We start from the raw sequence: 18,428 nt of genomic DNA, 5'->3' as shown, positions 1-18,428 counted from the left end.
GTGATCAGAAAGGTGATCCTAGTTGTTGGAGGCTTGTTCATCTGAGTGCTGCCCTGTGGCACTTCACCGTTTCTCTTTTTTTAATTTATGTGTATATGTAGAATTTCTGACGTATGTAAACTTAACAGAAATACAGCAAAGGCATCAACATATGAAATATAAAGTTAATTCATCTTAAAAAACTGGGAAAAGTTATTATTTTAATAACAAATAGGCCAAATTTCACATCAGCACCTTATTCTCTTGCATTTGAGAGCCATATTTAGTCCCATGACAGATGCGAGACTGTCTGCAATTGACCAAATTAAACTACTGAGACATTAAGTGAAATGTCAGTATAGCTTCTAAGGCTGAAAAAATGTTTTATTGAATGGTAGTTTAAATATTATTTCTAAGTGGTTATGAGCTTTTGGTTATTAACTGGATTGTGCATGTACACATTTTTTTATTATATTTCACCATTTGTTGTGTTTGTCTGTTTTCAAAAGGAAATATATGTAAAAGCTTGAATGCACATCCTTTTTGTTTCCCTGGCTCTTAGTTACCTTTTACTTAATATGGTATTTATAGTATATGCTAGGTCATCCTCTTATCTTTTAGCTGAATTTTATTAGACTTGGCAAGATGTCTTGGGTTTTTTTTTTATTATTATTTTGTTTTTATTTTTTTTTCTCAGACAGTTCATCTGATCTCTTTGGTGATTCTTTTTCTTTACCAGGGTACGTCAGGTTAAAGTGTTGTATTCTTTGCAAGTGAACCTTTCAGTGCAGGCAACGCTCCTACAGCCATCGGTTCTCCCCTGTGCATGCTTCCTGGCTGCAGGACCAGGCTCCCAGATGGTCCCCAGGCTGCAAGACTGCTCAGAAAAATGCTTTCCCACCTCACTACCCTGCCTCTTCCTACTAAAAGAAAAGACAACTTCTATCATTTTCAGTGGAGTAGAATAGTTCAGTTCACCCAGTAGTTGAGAATCAGATGTATTTTCAGGTTGCTTGTAGTATACTCTTTAATTTAGGGTTTTAGTATATGTTTTGTTTTAAAAGACAATTTTGAAAGGCTTGATACAGTAAAAATTATCTAACAGAAATATTATTTATCATGTAATTAAAACAATCGAATTTAAAAGTTACTTTGCACTGTTTTCTAAACCAAATATTGCAGCAAGAAACCAGGAAGTGAAACCTGTCTATTGTTTCCATTTTCCAAGCTGAATAAAGTAAAAAGCCTAAGGGCATAACTGATGTAAAACAAACTGGTTTATAAATGTTGAAACAAAATGTTGTCACTTCTACAACGAGAGACGGAAGATGGCCTTACATCCTGCAGCCTTGAATTTTAACTGGGGTCAGCATTTGCTTAAGGAAACTGTTGACTGGAAACTAGTCTCAGGATCTTGAAAATTCAAACTGAATTGAGAAATAAAAGTTAGGCTTAGAGAAATTGGTGAAAGTGGGTTGTTACTTAGAGCATACTCAAATTTCACTTTCCTTTTGACATTTTAAGGACATTTAAAAGGCATCCTTTGGGAGAAGGGTTTCATGTTCTCTGCTTGTTTGTATTTTGATTTAGAAAGACGTTTTACAATATTCTTAGTATACAGTGGTGTACTGAGTGGCAAGTTTTTGGTAGTAAGCTCTCTTGTGAAGTATATAAAATGAAAACCCTAAGCCTTGACCATTAAGGGCCAAATTTTTCTTTCTCACATCGAAGAAGAGTTAGTGGTTTCTTCTTAGAGAAGGTGCTTGCTGAGCAGCAGCTATGCTGTACCATGTGCAGCGTTCAGGCAGGTCTCCAGTACAGACTCTATGAGGGTCAACAATGGTGACATGTATGTGGTATCAATTTAGGAGAGCACAAGGCTATCTAAGGATCTTTTTCTTGCATTTGGCTATTATTTTTTTCCTACTACCATTGCTACATCTGCGGACTTCCTGAGTGGTGACCCCATTTTTTTACTATTGCACTCAGGAATTGTCCCTAAATGACAAAACCTCTATTAGCTTGTGATCATAGACTTGAGTATCAGCTGACAAGCCTTGTCCTGTTACTTCAGATATTTAGCCTGATGACTTTGTTTTTCGAACCAACAGGAACACAGGCTTTCGAGTAATGGGCAAAGGGGTGGATGTTCACTGGATGGATGTTCAAACCAAGAAACAGATTTAAATTAGTAAGAGTTGAAATGGTGTGTAAGGAAGATTACAGTACTTTAGCACTCACTAGCCATGCTCGGAACTACATCTTTTTCATGCTTTATTTCCTTTAGATGTTCCTTTAGGTCAGTGTGTAGCATGGCTTTGTTTTAGCCATAGTGGTTAGATACAAGAGCAGAGACCTCTGAAAGAAGGCAATATGTTTTCTGTTTGAGAAGGAGAATTCTTTGTCTTACCCTTGTATAAAGGCAGGTTACAATACTAGCAAGTTAAACTTCACCGGGGGTTTTCCTCTGCATACTGTAGTTGCCCCTAGTGCCCATTAAGTCCATTTATCAGTGGTCTTAATTTATAAACTCAGAGCCAGATTCTTAGCAAATCAGTGTAAGTTCATGGAAGTCAGTGTACCAGTATTATTTCAGTTACAATGAGGACCTAAAATTTGTGTTTGTTCTTTAAACTGTTAAGTTTATCTGTGTGAGATTTTTCTTCTTGGGGCCAGCTTCTTTGACTATCTGATTTTTCCCTGTTGCTTGGATTGATTGCACAGCCCCTTTTTACGTTAGTACTATTCAAATATTGAGGTGGTACATAACCACGCTGCAGATCAATCCAAATAGATAGACCTGATCCGGAGCACATTTATCATAGCTTCAGTGGAGTTAACTTGTATTCCCACAGTAAAGTCCTGAACCAAACCCTGAGGGCATGACTTGGCTTTTGTTCAAGTATAGAGATTCCAGTGAAACCAACTGAGAACTATTATTTTTTTATTCATTATATAGACCTGTTCCAACATTTGACCTTTAGGTGGTATTAAGCTATTATATTGTGTAAATAATATATGTGTAAATGATCACTGGATGGGCATAAATATGCTTCAAGGAGATTCTGCATTTGCAGGATTTTTCCTGAAATGTTAGAAGGGAAGAATCTCTTTAAGTACAAATATATTTGTATTGTGTGAATTATCATAAATAATCCTTTACCTATGTAGTTCAGTTAATCCTTTTGGACTGTATTTCATGTTCAGACTGTACTTTTTTTTTTTTTTTAAATGCACTGTGTTCACACTTCTAAATTATTAGAGTTGTTTGACACTGCAGAGATGCTTCCTGGTTTGGGAAGGTTGTAATTAGAAATTTATTAGTGAAACACATCTTTGTGCATAATGTGGGCACTAAATATGGGGCAGATTGTTTATCAATTTAATAATTTTTAATTTCATTGTCAGAAAGCGATAGGTAGGGTGATAGATTTCTTATAAAGTGAGGTGTTCATTCAGGTGCTGTGACTGCAAGATTTACTCTTCTTTAACTACATCTGGCAGAATATCAGAAATGGCTGGATTCTTTATGCTTTTTTTACTGCAGGATCTAAAAAGGATATTACAGTGTGAACATGTCAAGTTTTCTTTTTTTTTTTTAAAGAATCTCATTTCCTTTTTCCTATTATCTGCCCCTGTATGAAACATTGCTCCTCCAGAAACCCTGTACACCAGAACTGCTGATCTGTCATCTTTCAAATAGATATGTGTGATGCCCTGAAGTTGTTTTCACTTTATATGTCATTTGACATGGTTTACATAAAAGCAGTGCTTGGTTGTCCTGAAAAAAAAAGAGGTTTCCTTTTTTTTAGTGTTTTTCTCACCCCCTTTTTTTTTCTGAGGATAAACAAGGACATCATATCAGTTCTGAAATACCTCTTTATTCAAATATGTACTTAACTCTCATTGGCAGTGAGGGACAGTGACAATAAGGCTGTGCATGAGAACAGATCTAATACTGCAGCATATTGTAAAGAAACTAGATAAGACCTGTAAGAACTAAACACACAGATTAATTTTGTCAGCAAAATTCCCTCTTGTGTTCTACTTTCCCTACATGAGCACAATGATTATAATAATGGCAGTTCTGCAGATGCAAAGAAAGTTGAATTTTAGTCTGAAGTAATTGTTTATTTTTACTTAAAATAATGGCAAATTGTTAACTTATGCTCTTTTGATTTTGAATATTTGGCTATTTGGGTTTTATTCAAGGGGTTATACATAGTGCTTAATATTGTAGTATCAGAAATTCTCATGTAAATTGATGAATTAATTCCCACCTCACTGTAGCAGTGAAATATTTCACAGCTGGGGAGCTGTGCCACTGAAAGAGTAGCTAAATTGCTTGTGGCTTTCTACAGCTAGAGATGAAAACCACTGTCTGAAGTCCTAGCGCATTATGTCTGTCAGGTGTTTGAAACACTTGATCATAAATACATACAGATAATGTTTTTTTCCCCTTTAGTGGTATGCCCTATTGCTACTTACATGAATTTAATAAAACTCTGCCTACATCAGAGATTCCATTTGGTGAATAATTTTGAAATTCTGGTGTCACTCTGATAATGCTGAAAGTCTTCAATACAAAAAAACGGTGAAGAAAAATGGTTTCGGTCTAATTGATGTGTGTTTTTATTTGAAAATTTATGTTCAATTTATATATACTGTAGCAAAAAAGGAGAGAGAGAATTGAAAAACATTTTTAAAACTGAAACATAAAAATGTGTCCATCTGAAAATATCAAAATGGAACACTTTCCTGAACATTTTCATTTTTTTTCTTTCCTTTCCAAAATGATCTAGTTTAAGACCAGCCTTTTTTGGATAGGTTAGTTTTAACCTAGCTCCTCTGTCTGGTTCATTGCATGGCAATGTGTTTACTGGCTATGCAAGGTTTGGGAAGAGAAGGTTGGACTGCTCCTTTTAGAAACAGTGCTGGCTTACATAAGATGAAAGTGTCCATGAAAGTATGACTTAAAAAGAGGAGAAAACAATTTTTATGGAATCCATTTCTCTGAATGGTTTTAGTTTAGCTGGAACTGTTTTTATACAGGGCTTAGGAAGGGCTGGCGCGATTACAGGTCATCTTCTGTTGCTGATGGCTGCGCTTAACTTTGTGTTCAGGTTATTAAATATGTAATTACATTCCTAAAATCTACCTCTACTACAGTAAGATAGGAATGAAAACTAGATACACAGCTTGTACTTAGCCCTCTGTTTATTGCTATTTCAGAATACCTGGAAGATTGTACATCGTCTTTCAATTTTAACTTTCCTATCAAATAGGACTTAACATTTTTGCCAGGACAGCACCATTTCCTGGAAGAGAAATCTGTGATATGAGACAGGAATCTAGTTTAGATATAACATGGAAAGCATTGTGTTTTTAATTTCTTCATTAAAGATTCTGTAGATGAAGTAATGTTGAATACAGCCTTGGGTACTTTTAAAAAATAGGCAATGTTAAGGGTTTGTGAAAAGCAAAATCAACGCCATTCTACTCACAGTCTCATTGAGCTTGCCTTTTTTTGATGATCTTGTTTTTGACAGATCCTTCTTGCCTTGCTGTTAGAAAATCAGCAATGTCTGAAATTAACCCAATCCCCATCAGTGCATCTTGTAAAAATTACATACTTCAGGGATATTATGGACTTGTGGAAATCTCTTTCTAGTTTGGTGAAGTGAGGGGCTATCCTCTTTCAGCTGCGTACTGTACTGATACTAAGAATAATACCTTCAAATTGTGAACGTCTACCTTTCTGTGAGAAAAATGTGGTTTTAGGCACTTAAATGAATGACCTAGTTTTCAGAAGTGCCGAACTCCCACACCACATAGTGGTCTCAGTATTACTGTGCATTGCTTAGCACTTTTAAAAAGCAACAGGTTCTTTATGCAGGTGTTTTTGTCGTACAAATGTATGCACTGTTGTTTGAATGATTCACTGGCACAGAGTTGGGAAGAGTGCTTGAATGTCTTTACAGAAAACGTTTTCAGTAACTTCTTCTTTCTCTGCTTTCATCACATATTTTAACATACTAAGTACCTAAAAATAGACCTGTAGGCTGTCATTGTTAAAGTGTTAATGTGATAAGACAAATACATTTGAAAGCGGAGTTCACTCTGACAAAATTAATTTAGATCACTTTTCTCTGTATTGGGACTAATGACATTTCTGTTTTTTGCCAGTTTGTTAGTCTCTAATAATTTCCCATATTTTTCATCTCTCAATAAAGAGCTGAAGATACCTGTTGGCATATTTTTTCCATGGATTACTTACTGTGCAGAATATGAATTCTCATTTGAGTCAGAGTCTAATCACTCAGAGTCAAAATACCTACTTTAATAAGCTTCAGCACCTAGAGGGAAAGTAAATTTTAAACTGCTGGGAGAGTTCAGTTTAGTTACAATTAAAACTAAGAAAGGGATGAAATGTGAGTAAATCTAAAAAAAAGTCCAATTTATAATTCTGCCTTGGCATTAAATAAATCCCACTTAGAGGACAGCTCTTAAGAATTAATGTCCTCCTTGCTACAGGAGGGTGAAAATTTTTACAGATGTTTTATTGAACTGGCCTCATCTGAGGAAAAGTAGCTCCTTTTAACAAGGAAAACCTGACTCAAAGATAAGCCTACTATCCTGTGCAGCAGTAGCTAGAAAATCTCAATGAAAGACGAGGGACTAAACAAGGTACAGAAATACATCTCCTTCCCCTGACAGCCTTCTGCATGCTCACACAAGATTGCATCCAGCCTATTTCTATGGGAGGAAGAGCAGGAAAGAGCCTTGCCTAAGGACTGGGAACAATTGTAGCTTTTATGAGTCAGACTTCTGGGAGGACCCATCATCTCCAGGGAGCTTTATGTCAGACATTGTGTTCCCCTATTGCAAGGGCTAAACATCATCATACGTGCTTTTGGCATTATGTAATTATGTGGGAGTAAGTCATGGTCTTGCACATGCTCACATAAGGTAACAGGGAGAAAACAGTCTTGGGTAAAGGTTGGAGGGTGAGCATCCTTCTGTAGCTTGCTTCAAGACAGAGTACCTGCGTGAGCCCTGTAGAAGGCTTTGGCTTCTCCTGGCTGTTGTAGAAGACTATGGTGTGTCCTGGCAATTAGGATTGAGCTGAATCCCTTTGATGAAGTTCTTCTGAGGGACACTTCTGTGGTGCTCAGTGGGAGCCTGTCTAGAGCAAAGAATTGAGGGCAAAGAGGAAGCTCAAAGAAACTAGCAAGCCCTCTGGACGTCTCCTTCCAGCCTCGAGGTATTGATCAGAAATAAAAGGACCAACAGCATGTCTCCTGTGTAATGAAATGTACTATTTGCCAAAAGAGAGTGCAAAAAATGGTGATATACCATTTGTAAAAAGAAGTATATAATTAAGGAATAAGTTCCTTTCAAACTGTGTAGCATTCTGCATTTTATCTCATATATTACAGGTTGCCATCTTGAAATCTTGTTGCTTTAAATGAATGTTCCATTTTATGTTTATAGATAAGAATTTTCCATATTTTAAGAGCAAAGCTAGAAGGCAGGATAACTTTGCACCATTCAACTGTCTTGTTTCTACCCAATAAGGTATTTGTGACAGACAGCATTTGCTCTCAAGTAGAAAAAATAGCCTATGGGTTAGAGATGGTATTCCAGGTCATTAGCTTTTCTGCAAATGATAGAATATTTAATTTTAGGTTTTTTTGTGGTTTTGCTCATTCTTTTTCCTTAATGTTGAAAAATCCATCTTTGATGAGGAGTTCTCACCCCATAATGGTCATACATACAGCAAGATATGAAAATAATTAGGATGCTCTTCTGTCAGATTAGGACCTGGGGTTGATAAAGGTGTCAAAACCAGGAAGCACTTCATTGTCATAAAAGTACTTGCTGATAGTCAACTGCTTGATCTCAACTACAGCTGTATAAATCCAGAGTAATTTCACTGATGTGATGGGGCTCACTTGGATCCTCAGCGATACTGATGAATTTTTGATTTGGCCCTGACTACTCCAAGTGAATGGCAATCCAGGTGATTTTTTTCACCTGGGGGGAGTTATGAAGACCAGAGTTCTGTTTTCTGCCATCTTTGCAGATGTATTCTCATTTTGAGTACTTTCCTGGATGGTAGGAGAGCTGCAATTTATCCAAGGAAAAAAGCTTGCTTTCATGCATTCTTATCAACTCGCTGGTGTTGCAGAGGGCACGGATAGAAGGCAAATTGTCAAAATCATGCTTTTCTTCCTGTGTCTTTTTAGCCTTAGCATCTGAAAACCTGATTGTCACAGAGTTCTCTTTTAAGAACGTAATTTGCTAGGCCACATGAAAACCTCTTTACCTGTCACTCACTCAGAATCAGTATTAAGTTGAGTCCCAAAATGGTTTCAGAGCTTTTTGTAGATATAACCATTAGTTGAAATAGAAATGGTGATTTCTTCAAGAGGATTATTCTGTGAAAACACCTAAAAAGATTAAATTAACTTTGTCCAGATTAAAACTGTGTGAAATCTGGACATTTCAATATATATTTGTATAAAACAGTGGGAACATAAAAAACCAAAAGAGTTTTACAGTACTTCAGACCAAAAAATTTAACCTTGAAGTATTAAAAACTTCTGGAAAACATATATTTGGTTAATGCCTTAGTACGACAGTTATGGACACTATCAACAGCCTTCCCTTATAGATAGGGAATTATATAAATTAAGGTTGTCTACTGGCTTAATACAGTTCTATGAATATTTGCCCTGGGTTCAGCTGGGATAGAGTTAATTTTCACAAGAAGCTGGGAGGGGACACAGCCAGGATAGCTGACCTGAACTAGCCAAGGGGATATTCAATACCATATGACGTCATGCTCAGTATATAACCTGGGGGAGCTGGCTGGGGGGGGAGGAGGGATTGCAGCTCGGGAATGGGCTGGGCATCGGGTTCCGGGTGGTGAGCAATTTCATTGTGCATCACTCGTTTCATATATTCTTTTATTAGTATTATTGTTATTATTACTTCTTCTCTCCTTGTGTTGTCCTATTAAACTGTCCTTATCTCAACCCATGAGTCTTTACCTTTTTCTTCCGATTCTCCACCCCATCCCACTGGTGGGGGGGGAGGAGTGAGTGAGCAGCTGTGTGGTGCTTAGTTGCCAGCTGGGCCTAAACCACGACAGTCCTTTTTGGCGCCCAATGTGGGGCACAAAGGGTTGAGATAATGACAAATCTGACCAGAGCGTGTTAAAACAAATTTGTTATACACATTTCTTATATTAGTTAAATAGTCGCTGGTCACAATGTTGGTTTATTTGTTCACATGGTGGTGTTATGTAAATTCTTATATGCACTATGTATTCCCTGTGGTGATGTTTGTCACCTCTGGGAGAGGGATCAGGGCTATCATTTTGCTGTACTGGGTAATATTGACTTATGATATGATTACATCACTGGTCATGTGGTTAAGCTGGTTTTTGTCTGTGACATTGTTGTCATGCTCGTACCTCGGGCGCCTTCTCTCAGAATTTATTAGTAATCACACCCAATCTATTGGGAAGACAGGGAAGGATACTTTCTCCCGCTCTTTCACCTCCCCTTTCTCCTTCAGGCTAATTACAACAGCTTTTGAGAATTTTGAATATCCTTGGGATGTTCAAACCAGCATCCTCTTATTGCTGTGTCTCCTGAACATACTTCAGGTCTTGTTTAGGGTTACACAAAAATTTTTTAAGAATACCACTCGGAAATCTGCCCTGAGGCTGGATAGTCATGGGTGGCATGGCATGTGGGAGAATATGGGCAGGTATCTAGAGAACTTCTCACCTCCAATGGTTTGGAACTTCACTCCCGAACAACTACAGGACCCTGATGAAGTGATAGAATATCTGAAAGGGAAATGCTGTGGCTATTCCAAAGAGGCACAACTTAACGCATTGTGCTGGGTCCTGGCCAGTATCTACCAACCACTGCTTGATACTGTGCAGCATCCTCAGGGGGAAGGGAGGGAAAAGACCGACAGATACTGCAGCTACTCCAACCCTCATGACAAGCACAGCAGCTACCCCAACCCTGGTGACAGGCACTGCGGCTACTCCAACACCAGCGACAGGCACTGCAGCTGAACCAGAGAACCAACCCATGCCGGTATCAGTCGCCCCCATACAGAAGAAGAAATAGTCAAAAAAACCAGCTCGCTTAGCAAGGGCTGAAGATGAACCAGGGTCGTCACGAGAACAGGAGGAAGAGGCAGAACCAGAGGTAATCACCCGATCCCTGTCCCCGAGTGAGCTGCGGGATATGCGAAAGGTTTTCAGCCGTCGTCCAGGTGAGCACATTATCACCTGGCTGCTCCGATGCTGGGACAATGGGGCTAGTAGCCTGGAATTAGAGGGTAGGGAAGCCAAGCAGCTGGGATCCCTTTCTAGGGAAGGGGGCATTGACAAGGCGATTGGAAAAGGGACACAAGCCCTCAGCCTCTGGAGGCGACTCCTGTCAAGTGTGAAGGAAAGGTACCCCTTCAAGGAAGATGTTACATGTCACCCAGGCAAGTGGACCACCATGGAGAGAGGTATCCAGTACCTGAGGGAATTAACCGTGCAGGAGATGGTTTATTATGACCCAGACGATGGGCAGTTACCCACAGATCCAGATGAAGTCCAACGCACACAACCCATGTGGCGGAAGTTTCTACGAAGTGCACCACTGTCGTATGCCAACTCATTGGCAGTAATGGAATGGAAAGAAGGTGAGGGACAAACGGTGGATGAAGTGGCTGGCCAACTCCGGCAATACGAAGGAAGTCTCTCTTCCTCCCTATGGGCCTGCATCTCGGCTGTGGAGAAACTGCCAGACATGCTATCCGAGAAACTGTTCTGAGAGTTCCAGCGATTTGAGGATAAGTTCTGCCCCACACCTCTACTGGCCGATATCTCAGCTATTAGGAGTGAGCGTTCCTCTGCTCAAGAGAGAGAATATAGAAGGTACACACCACGGTGTACCCTGTGGTTTTACCTGTGTGACAATGGAGAGGACATGAGGAAGTGGGATGGAAAACCTATCATCTCGGTCCTAGATGCATGGGTACATGAATTGCGAGGAAAAACAACCAGAAAAGGGGATTCTTCCAGGAAAAATGCTGCTCCAGTTTCCAGCAAGCAATTCCCCAGACAGAATAGAAGGGCTTCTGACCCTCTTGAAGGGACCTCTAAGTCATTTTTACAAGAAGCGAGTAACAAATACTCTGACCAGGACTAGAGGGGCCCTGCCTCCAGCCAGGTGGAGGAAAGGGACAACCGGGTTTATTGGACTGTGTGGATGCGATGGCCTGGCACATCAGACCCACAGGAGTATAAAGCTCTAGTGGATACCGGTGCACAGTGTACCCTAATGGCATCAATTTATAAAGGGGCAGAACCCATCCGTATTTCTGGGGTGACAGGGGGATCCCAACAGCTAACTGTATTGGAGGCTGAAGTGAGCCTAACTGGGAATGAGTGGCAGAAACACTCCATTGTGACTGGTCCGGAGGCCCCGTGCATCCTTGGCATAGATTATCTTAGGAGAGGGTATTTTAAGGACCCAAAGGGGTATTGGTGGGCCTTTGGTGTAGCTGCCTTGGAGATGGAAGGAATTGAACAGTTGTCCACCTTGCCCGGTCTTTCTGAGGACCCTTCGGTTGTGGGGTTGCTGAGGGTCAAAGAACAACAGGTGCCAATAGCTACCACAAGGGTGCACTGGCGGCAATATCTCACCAACACGCCGCTAAGTGCAACTGTACCAGAGATGCTAGAACTTCAATATGAACTGGAGTCAAAGGCAGCCAAGTGGTACGCCACAAGTGATATCGCTAATGCATTTTTCTCAATCCCTTTGGCAGCAGAGTGCCGGCCACAGTTTACTTTCACTTGGAGGGGCGTCCAGTGCACCTGGAATCGACAGCCCCAGGGGTGGAAACACAGCCCCACCATTTCCCATGGACTAATCCAGAGTGCACTGGAACAGGGTGAAGCTCCAGAACACCTGCAATACATTGATGACATCATCGTATGGGGCAACACAGCAGAAGTTGTTTTTGAGAAAGGGGAGAAAATAATCCAAATCCTTCTGAAAGCTGGTTTTGCCATAAAACAGAGTAAGGTGAAGGGACCCGCACAGGAGATCCAGTTTTTAGGAATAAAATGGCAAGATGAACGTCGTCACATCTCAATGGATGTGATCAACAAAATAGCAGCTATGTCTCCACCAACTAGCAAAAAATGAAACGCAAGCTTTCTTAGGGGTTGTAGGTTTTTGGAGAATGCATATTCCAAATTAGAGTCTGATTGTAAGCCCTCTCTATCGAGTGACCTGGAAGAAGAATGATTTTAAATGGGGCCCTGAGCAACAACAAGCCTTTGAACAGATTAAACAGGAGATAGTTCATGCAGTAGCCCTTGGGCCGGTCCAGGCAGGACCAGATGTTAAAAATGTGCTCTACATCGCAGCCGGGGAGAATGGCCCTACCTGGAGTCTCTGGCAGAAAGCACCACCAGGGGAGACCCGAGGTCGACCTCTAGGGTTTTGGAGTCGGGGATATCGAGGATCTGAGGCCCGCTATACTCCAACTGAAAAGGAGATATTAGCAGCAGAGTTCGAGCTGCTTCAGAAGTGGTTGGTACTGAAACACAGCTCCTCTTAGCACCCCGACTGCCGGTGCTGGGCTGGATGTTCAAAGGGAAGGTCCCTTCTACACATCATGCAACTGATGCTACATGGAGTAAGTGGGTTGCACTGATCACACAATGAAGTCGAATAGGAAACCCCAGTCACCCAGGAATTCTGGAAGTGATCACAGACTGGCCAGAAGGCAAAGATTTTGGAATATCGCCAGAGGAGGAGGTGACGCGTGCTGAAGAGGCCCCAATGTATAATAAACTGCCAGAAAATGAGAGGCAATATGCCCTGTTCACTGATGGGTCCTGTCGCATTGTAGGAAAGCATCGGAGGTGGAAGGCAGCTGTATGGAGTCCTATACGACAAGTTGCAGAAACTGCAGAAGGAGAAGGTGAATCGAGTCAGTTTGCAGAGGTGAAAGCCATCCAGCTGGCTTTAGACATTGCTGAACGAGAAAAGTGGCCAGTGCTCTATCTCTATACCGACTCATGGATGGTGGCCAATGCTCTGTGGGGGTGGTTGCAGCAATGGAAGCAGAGTAACTGGCAACGCAGAGGTAAACCCATCTGGGCTGCCGCATTGTGGCAAGATATTGCTGCCCGGCTAGAGAACCTGGTTGTGAAAGTACATCATGTAGATGCCCACGTACCCAAGAGCCGGGCCACTGAAGAACATCAAAACAACCAGCAGGTGGATCAGGCTGCTAGGATTGAAGTGGCTCAGGTGGATATGGACTGTCAACATAAGGGTGAATTATTTATGGCTTGATGGGCCCACGACACCTCAGGCCATCAGGGAAGAGATGCAACATATAGATGGGCTCGTGATCGAGGGGTGGACCTGACCATGGACACTATCGCACAGGTTATCCATGAATGTGAAACATGCGCTGCAATTAAGCAAGCCAAGCGGTTAAAGCCTCTTTGGTATGGAGGACGATGGCTGAAATATCAATATGGGGAGGCCTGGCAGATTGACTATATCACACTCCCACAAACCCGCCAAGGCAAGCGCCATGTGCTTACAATGGTGGAAGCAACCACCGGCTGGCTGGAAACATATCCCGTGCCCCATGCCACCACCTGGAACACTATCCTGGGCCTTGAGAAGCAAATCTTATGGCAACACGGTACTCCAGAAGGAATTGAGTCAGACAACGGGACTCATTTCTGGAACAACCTCATAGACACCTGGGCCAAAGAGCACGGCATTGAGTGGGTGTATCACATCCCCTATCATGCACCAGCCTCCGGGAAAATCGAGCGATACAATGGACTGTTAAAGACTACATTGAGAGCAATGGGTGGTGGGACCTTCAAACATTGGGATACACATTTAGCAAAGGCCACCTGGTTAGTCAACACTAGAGGATCTGCCAATCGGGCTGGCCCAGCCCAATCAGAACTTTTACGTACTGTAGAAGGGGATAAAGTTCCTGTAGTGCACATAAAAAATATGCTAGGGAAGACAGTCTGGGTTACTCCTGCCTCAGGCAAAGGCAAACCCATTCGTGGGATTGCTTTTGCTCAAGGGCCTGGGTGCACTTGGTGGGTGATGCGGAAGGATGGGGAAGTCCGATGTGTGCCTCAAGGGGATTTGATTTTGGGTGAGAATAGCCAATGAATTAAATTGTATGATGTTAATTGCTATATAACCCTGCCAATGTATGTCATCACTACTATAGTTGTTATATGCTATATCAATGGTATTACAGTAAGAATCACCCAAATCACTGAAGGATGGACTTTGATGAAACTGAGCGAAGTGCCACGGTGATGGAACTTGAACTGGCTTCAGCAACTGGCACCCAGCAACTTCCTCAAGATCAACATCTTCAACCTGCAGACTGTGGGCATGGGCCACGCCAAATATACCAGCCGTGAGCTCCGGATGCAGCATGCAACAATCCATTACCACACACCATCTCTCCTGCCCTGAAAGACTTTTGCGACAGACGGAGCCCCAAAGTCATGGATTAAATGAACTCAACGGACACGTTAGAGGGATGACCCATAGACTAAGGGAATGATATCTGGTATATATATATATATAACAAGGCCAAGTATATATATATATTAACAAGGACAAGTGCAAGGTCCTGCACATGGGTCAGGGCAATCCCAAACACAAATACAGGCTGGGCGATGAGTGGATTGAGAGCAGCCCTGCAGTGAAGGAGTTGGGGGTATTAGTGGATGAAAAACTGAATATGAGCCAGCAATGTGCACTCGCAGCCCAGAAGGCCAATTGTACCCTGGGCTGCATCAAAAGAAGCATGGCCAGCAGGTCGAGGGAAGTGATTCTCCCCCTCTACTCCGCTCTGGTGAGACCCCACCTGGAGTACTGCGTCCAGCTCTGGAGTCCCCAGCACAGGAAAGACATGGACCTGCTTGAGCAGGTCCAGAGGAGGGCCACAAAGATGATCAGAGGGATGGAACACCTCTCCTATGAGGACAGGCTGAGAGAGTTGGGGTTGTTTAGCCTGGAGAAGAGAAGGCTCTGGGGAGACCTTATAGCAGCCTTCCAGTACTTAAAGGGGGCGTACAAGAAAGCTGGAGAGGGACTTTTGACAAGGGCATGTAGTGATAGGACGAGGGGTAATGGCTTTAAACTGAAAGAGGGTAGATTTAGATTAGATGTAAGGAAGAAGTTCTTTACTGTGAGGGTGGTGAGGCACTGGAACAGGTTGCCCAGAGAGATTGTGGATGCCCCCTCCCTGGAAGTGTTCAAGGCCAGGTTGGATGGGGCTCTGAGCAACGTGGTCTAGTGGAAGGTATCCCTGCCCATGGCAGGGGGGTTGGAACTAGATGATCTTTAAGGTCCCTTCCAACCCAAACCATTCTATGATTCTATGGTCAATGATATATATATATATATATCAAAGGCAGGAAAAGTGGTGGTGATTAATTGGAAAGTGTAGGATCTGGGCATGACGTAGATGGTATAGAATAAGGGGTGGATAATGTCCTGGGTTCGGCTTGGATAGAGTTAATTTTCACAAGAAGCTGGGAGGGGACACAGCCAGGATAGCTGACCCGAACTAGCCAAGAGGATATTTGATACCATATGACGTCATGCTCAGTATATAACCTGGGGGAGCTGGCTGGGGGGGGGAGGAGGGATTGCAGCTCGGGAACGGGCTGGGCATCGGGTTCCGGGTGGTGAGCAATTTCATTGTGCATCACTCGCTTCGTATATTCTTTTATTAGTATTATTGTTATTATTACTTCTCTCCTTGTGTTGTCCTATTAAACTGTCCTTATCTCAACCCATGAGTCTTTACCTTTTTCTTCCGATTCTCCACCCCATCCCACCGGTGGGGGGGAGGAGTGAGTGAGCAGCCGTGTGGTGCTTAGTTGCCAGCTGGGCCTAAACCATGACAATATTACATGAAATCTTTCATACATGGTTGTAGCTCTAATGGAGTTACAGCTGAAAACTGAGCTTATTAATTCTTTTCTTTTAAGGAGGTTTAATGTTAGGGAATTATTTTGCTATAAAGACTTTTAACCATCCTATAGAACAAGGCTTGTTAGGCTTGGCATAAATTTTCAGTAGTAGGATTTTGTAGGCTTATATGTTGAAAAAGGAGTCATGTTTTATCAGTGGATGACAAGGAGAGTGAAATTGGATATGTTTAGGTGGCAACAGGAGGAACATAACCTCTGCAAGAATCTCCTTGGGCATACACTAGTTTTGTTAACTCAGGCCAACAGAAGTTTTAAATTAGTTTAGTATTGGTCTCTAGAGTACAAAGTAGAGTCACAATAATCAGCCTACCAAAGATGCAAGCTCTCTTGCCTTTAGCTGACCTATGTGGACATGTGGGATCTACCTGAAATAGCCATCTTTGATCAGAGATGTTTCAGAGCAGGACAGAAAGCTGCTCCAGGTGGAGCGGCATGGTGCCCTGGTGCGCTCTGCTGGCTGCCCACCACAGGCTGTGGGGCAGAGCCTGGCAGCCTGCCGTCAGAACATGTGTGTCTGAATGACTGCTCTCCTCCCATGTCACGAAAAGTGTGACTTGTGGCAGGCTGAAAGATAGCATAGCTCCACAGGAATGTTTGGTGGGAGTTGGTCAGGTAAAATAAATAATTAACTACTTTAATGAAATAATATGGGGGAGAAACCTTTTGTTGCCAGCAAAAAGATCATCAGGCAAATGGAAGGAATTCTGTGAGTTCAGTATCTGTGAAATTTGGAAAAAAAGAGTTGAAGATGGATCACAGACCTTTCTCATTGCCTCTACTTTCCAGCGGCTCTGAGTCCTTCAGGTTGAGCATAAAATATTTTCTCCTGGAGAGGAGCTAAGCAGAGAGTATTTCTTTTCCATTGTTAATTTTATATAGTAATCTAGTGTGCACAAACCTGCAGCATATGCAGCCACTTCAGACCATATCCAGTGCGTGCATGCACGTTGATTTTAGACAAGTGGTGTCAGCTTTCTTTTTAGCATTCTGTCCTTTCTTCTTTCTCAGAGATTTTATAGCTCTGAATGCATCTGTAGTGCTCCATAATAAGACCTCTCTCTTTTTTCTGTTTTTTTCCTCTGATTCAAATCTGTGTGCATTTTTTAAATGTGCATGCAGATGAGTTTTGCCCCTCAGTTTCCTGGTAAGTTGCCACAATGGCCAGGAGGGTGGCAGAGGTTCTGCACCATTGCTCCGGGAAGTGCTAATGTGTGACCGAACGTGGCAGAGCCTTGTCACAGGAAGAGGTTCGCTCTTTCCTTTTTGTTGTTGCTGCTGTTGCATGAAGGACTATAGAAGGGAAATCTGGAGGGAGTGGTGAAAAGGAAAAGCATGGGGCGGCATTCAGCTCTGAGTTACATCACTGCAAAGTGGAAGTAATGGCATTTACTTCAGTCTGGCTGTGTGTGGAACGGCATCTTTACTAAAGAGATTGTGTGTTAAACACTGAAGACAGGATAAGATGTTATTTGTTGCCATCTACTTTCATCTACAATTAAAATACTTTAAAAGACAATAACCACAATGTAAATATCTGTTTTCTCATTATCTGTTTACCTCTGTATTTTCTCCAAGAGTTGTTTATCATTTATTTTTAATGATAATGAATAATTCTGGCAGGAGATTGAAGCTGGGCACATTACATATTATGGTAGTGTTATTTCCTTCATAGATACATTGCCAGGTTTTGTTTCATTTTATTTTGAAGGGCTGAGGATGAACAATACCACATCTTATTCTAATATTTCTAAATAAAATAAAAAAAAAAATTATGCATCTGACTGACATGCATTCAAGGCTCAGGTAGGTAAAACAGTCGAGCTGTTCTGCCCCTAGTATTTTGAAGTTCCTTGTTGGATGCTACCCATGGCTCTGCAGTGACAGTACATTGATTGGGACATTAGCTGCTACTGAGTGAGAATCCTTTACACCTCTCAAACTTCAGTGATTTCAATGTCTAATGATTGCAATATGCTCGTGATTAACTAGATTATATACTCTAGTGAAAAATTCTTGAATTGTGAGGTGAAGGCTGAGTGGGCTGGGGTGATGTTGGGACTTTCCTGCGTAGATTATTTCTATTTTGAAGTCAGTTGGTCAGAACTGCTGAGGTTTTTATTGTTGTACTTGATAAGTTTCAGGAGATTATTGCATAAAGAGTTTCATTTTGCTGCTGATTGGTATTTTGACTGAAATTAAATACATAAAAGGTTTCTACATTTAGCCTGTACCTCTCCACCTCAAGACTATGTAAATTGATGAGATGACATAAGCCTAACTAAAGAGAAAATGCAGTATAATTTCCTTTATATGGTCATATTTTGCCTTTATATTCCACTGATTTCAGTTA

General features: G+C 41.7%; 1 protein-coding gene across 2 annotated transcripts in view; it reads left to right on the top strand.

Moving 5' to 3' along the window:
* The window catches only part of LOC127028995 (protein mono-ADP-ribosyltransferase PARP8-like), a 159,773-nt gene that overhangs the window by 1,138 nt on the left and 140,207 nt on the right, over positions 1 to 18,428 (top strand). The gene's annotated exons all lie outside the window — the stretch shown is intronic.

The sequence above is a fragment of the Gymnogyps californianus genome, unplaced genomic scaffold (genome assembly GCF_018139145.2).
Source record: "Gymnogyps californianus isolate 813 unplaced genomic scaffold, ASM1813914v2 HiC_scaffold_56, whole genome shotgun sequence".
Lineage (NCBI taxonomy): Eukaryota > Metazoa > Chordata > Aves > Accipitriformes > Cathartidae > Gymnogyps > Gymnogyps californianus.
The sequence above is the reverse complement of the archived record's forward strand: the minus strand, read 5'-3'. Positions and strand labels throughout refer to the sequence as shown.